Below are 4,097 nucleotides of genomic sequence, written 5' to 3'. Positions count from 1 at the left end.
GATTCAGCTGGTTCAGCAAGTTCGAAGAGTTAGAGAGTTTTGCCTTAGATAGATTAGCTTTGTTCTTAGATTTTCTTTTATTTTAAGGTGGAAGCGAGAGAAGAAGATTGTGCCGATAGATCGTTTCGGTGAACTTGGGAGAGTGCCGGAAGCTTCAAGATCAGAAAGAGAGCCAGCTCCTGCGGAAGCAGAAATATCTTTTGAACCGAATAGAGTTGACAGTGTAAAAGCCTTGGGAAGCAAAGGATTGCTACCAGGCTCTTTATCCTTATCTTCCATTGTTGTTTTGTACTCAAACTCATTTATAGAAATGGAATTTACTTCTCTATATCTGTTCACTCTCTGTTTATTACGCATGAGTAGCTAAATCTGTTGAATGGGCTGAGAAGCACTTAGCTAGCATAATGATAACGGGCATAAATACATATTATCATAGTACTAAGTTCTTAAACAATGTTCGCCTACGTTGATAAAACATGTTAAATTGCGTCCAAAAAGCATTAAGTTTATTATATTGTGGTCGCATGCGTTCATTGCATAGGAATAGTTGATTTTTTTATTTTTATGCAGAATATGCATTGACGCAAGGTGGAAATTGTGATCATAGGAAATCATTGGTCGAGCGCAGCATTACCGCAAGGCTTTGCGGTGATCGTGTTCGCAAATATTTGCCCGAGAAGGATTGCCGCAACTTGGTCAGCACAACATGGTGGGAGCATCTGGGTGAAAGGCTAATTAAACGCGATAGGACAGAAAGCTGATGATAGTCGAATCTGAATTAAGTTGACAGCCAATAACGATCACAAGTACATTCAGTTTTTCAGTGACAAATATTCGACGTATCAGTTAGGAATTAAAGCTGCCCCATCTGTACAATCATGAGAGAGAAACCGCCTTTCACCCTGGATGTTCTATAAATACCAAGGGCATCCTTCAGAAAAGGGGTTGACCAGTTAATCAGTTCACCAGTTTATGAATTTGAGAGCTCAGCTCATCTTTTTCTTACTTTTCCTTTCATTTTAAGGCGAAGAAGAGAAAAGTGGTGATGCCGGAGATCGCTCAGGGAAACTCGAGAGAGAACCTTGAGGCGTAGAAGCAGAGAGCGGGCTGACTCTCGCGAGAGCAAGATTATATTTTGAACACGAGTAGAAAAATAGTGTAAAAGCCTGGGCAGCAAGAGATTGCTACCAGGCCCTTTATTCTATACTTGCATTGTTATTTTGTACTTCATCTTTATATTTATACAATGAAAGTTCTATTTCTACATCTTTTCACTCTCTTAGCACGTATGAGTAGCTAAACTAGTCGAATGGGTTGAGAAGAACTAAGCTAACATGACCTAGGAAGTTCATTGCTTGCGATTGTCTTGTTTTATGTCGTGTCAAATACCTTTAGAGGTACTTGAGAGAGAGTCTAAAGAAAGAACCTAATGACTCAAGAGAGCTAGGTTAGAATCTGGACTCGAGAGAGAAAGATTAGAACTGCATAAACAAGAGATAGGGACTTAGAGATAAGCTCTGTTTGTTAACCTGCATCGCATGCATCTTAGAGATGGGAATGATATTATGTAGTCGCCTTATTTTTATGTGTGTCATTTTATCATCGCATAAATAAGAATAGAGGCTTATATATAGGTCCTATAGACTTAGCGCATATATTGCATGCGTTCTAGCTTTAGAAGCTGTGGCATTCGCACCGAGAGGTGGTTTACTATTATATGCATGTTGCATGGTCGCATAGCATGAACGCATCCTAGGAAGTGTTAGCCAAAACTTTTCTCAACTCGTTCACTGCATACTCATCACATTTCTCGTTTAATCAGGGGTATCCTATACAAAGAGTTTGTATAAGTCCGTACCACGAGATGATTCGTCTTTATATATAACACCGTTGATACTAGAGACTTACATCTCACCTAAACAACCATAGGTGACATGACCTCAATCCTGATTGTTTTGGGAACTCTTGCCTTTGAGGGCGGTCCTTTGATTAGTGTAAGGTGATGAAATGATGATTCGTTCTTTGATTGTGTGAATAGTCAAACAACTTATGAGGTTGCGGACGTATGCGCTTTGCAATAATGATAATATGCGATACTACGTTCTAAATGATGTATGTGGTGATGCTTGGATGCTTTCGTAGTATGCGTTCGTTTAGTGTGCGCATGTCACAAGTTTTCTTACACTGGAACCAAGTATATTCCAACGCAAGTTTCTCAGAGTGATCTGAGGTCGAACATAGGGATTACGGTGATTAGTGCGATACTAATGTGATATATGCGACTGGGAAAACAAAAAAGAATAATAAATTGGATTTAAAAAGTAAAATGCGATGAAAAGTAAAACGCGATAATAAAAGTAAATGCGATGATGAAATAAAAAGTGATGATAAAATAAATTGCGGTGATAAGTAAATTGCGGTGATAAATAATGTGCGATAATAAACAAATGAATAAACAAATAAGTATACAATTTGAGGACTAGCTGTGAAGATATGCAAAAGTATCTGATGAATGCGGTGGCAAGTCTTGTGAAATGAGTCAGAAAGAGAATGGGTTGAGGGAAGGGACATCGCAAGTTCGTTAATCTTGTGGAGGATGCAACTAAGGTTCCGCTTTCCATTGGTTTACACCTTTCAGTGATCAGCCACGTTCCCATATGTCTATGGTGAAACAGAGATGAACATGGTGAACACAAGGTTGTTTCCATCTCTGGAAATACTTCTCGGTTTAGTTAACGCATTCTTCCAACTTTCTTTCGAGAGGCAGAATAACATCTTCACTTCTGCTCTCATAGGTGAAGATGCCGTTGAGCATGCTTTAGCTAAACTCAGTCGATTTCTTCAACAACGATTAACTTACTCGCTTAATCCTTCCCCCTTACCCCGAGGGATTAGTTACACATGGTGAAGGAAATGGATGATGAATGTATGGTGAAGAATAGAGAGATGATGATGAATACGATAATGATATTAAAATCTAGATAAGCGTTTGTTACAAATTAGAGATGAACACAGTTGATGAATAGAATAGAAAGTAAGAATAGATAAGGAAAGCATGTCAATGTCTTGACACGGATCCCGATCGGAGATGATGTACTTTCCGGCGTGTGGGAGGAATGGAGTGGAGAACTTCCCTCTCAGGCTTGTTTTCCAGGTAGAAGTGATCTTTGCACAGAGCTTCTTCTTCGGGAATGGGAAAGAATTGCTTGCTCTAGAGACTTACCTTTCGGTCTTGTCTCATCTTTCTCCCCATATTTTCTCTAAGTTTTCTCTTCAAACCAGCCTTGTTTCTTTGAATTTGATGTAGCTATTTATAGACCTTGGCATCTTCTGCATCAGTGGTCCTGCTCTGAAAAGCTGATTTTTCCTGCCATGGCTTTGGAAACGTCCGCTCTGCTCCACATTTAATTTGTCAGAATCATACAACAGAAAAGCTGTACAATTTCAAAAGTCCTTGCGAATGCAGCGCTCTTTCCATCTACGATCGATCGTCGCATGTGGTGTAATTTCTTTGATCATTCTATCGATTGCTGCATGTGGTATAAATGTGTTGATCATTTACGTCCATGATCGATCGCTGCATGTAATGCAAATGTGTTGTTCTTTTTGTCCTCGAGCGATTATCGCATGCTATGACCTGTTTCCTGCAAAACAAAGACTTGGACATTCCATTTTGCCATCGCAATGGGGTTAGTGGGTGTGCTTACGATACTTTACAATTTTCCGTTTTTAAGCCAATTCTATACGGTCGACGCTACTTTTCCTTCTTTTTGTTGCATAATCTAAATAAAATAGTATAAATAACCTGTATTTCTACAAGTTATCAATTAGTATGGGTGAGAATGGCCAGATTGTCAACTCAACATACTACCTTTTTGGGGACTTGTCCGATTTGGGAGCTGGGAACTCAGTTACACAAGATGGAATCCACTTTTTCCCTGAAGTAGGGGTAAGCAGATAGATTGCTTCCTTAAGGGCTGATTTCGGGGCTTGAACATAGTGGCCACAACTTCTTTTTGGAAGAGAGGACTCAGTCATAATAGGACTATGACTTATGTTCATTAGAGGGATCCGTGGTACTTAAAGAGTTAGATATA

This window comes from Benincasa hispida, chromosome 5, assembly GCF_009727055.1.
Source record: "Benincasa hispida cultivar B227 chromosome 5, ASM972705v1, whole genome shotgun sequence".
Taxonomy (NCBI): Eukaryota; Viridiplantae; Streptophyta; class Magnoliopsida; order Cucurbitales; family Cucurbitaceae; genus Benincasa; species Benincasa hispida.
Note: the sequence above shows the minus strand (reverse complement) of the source record.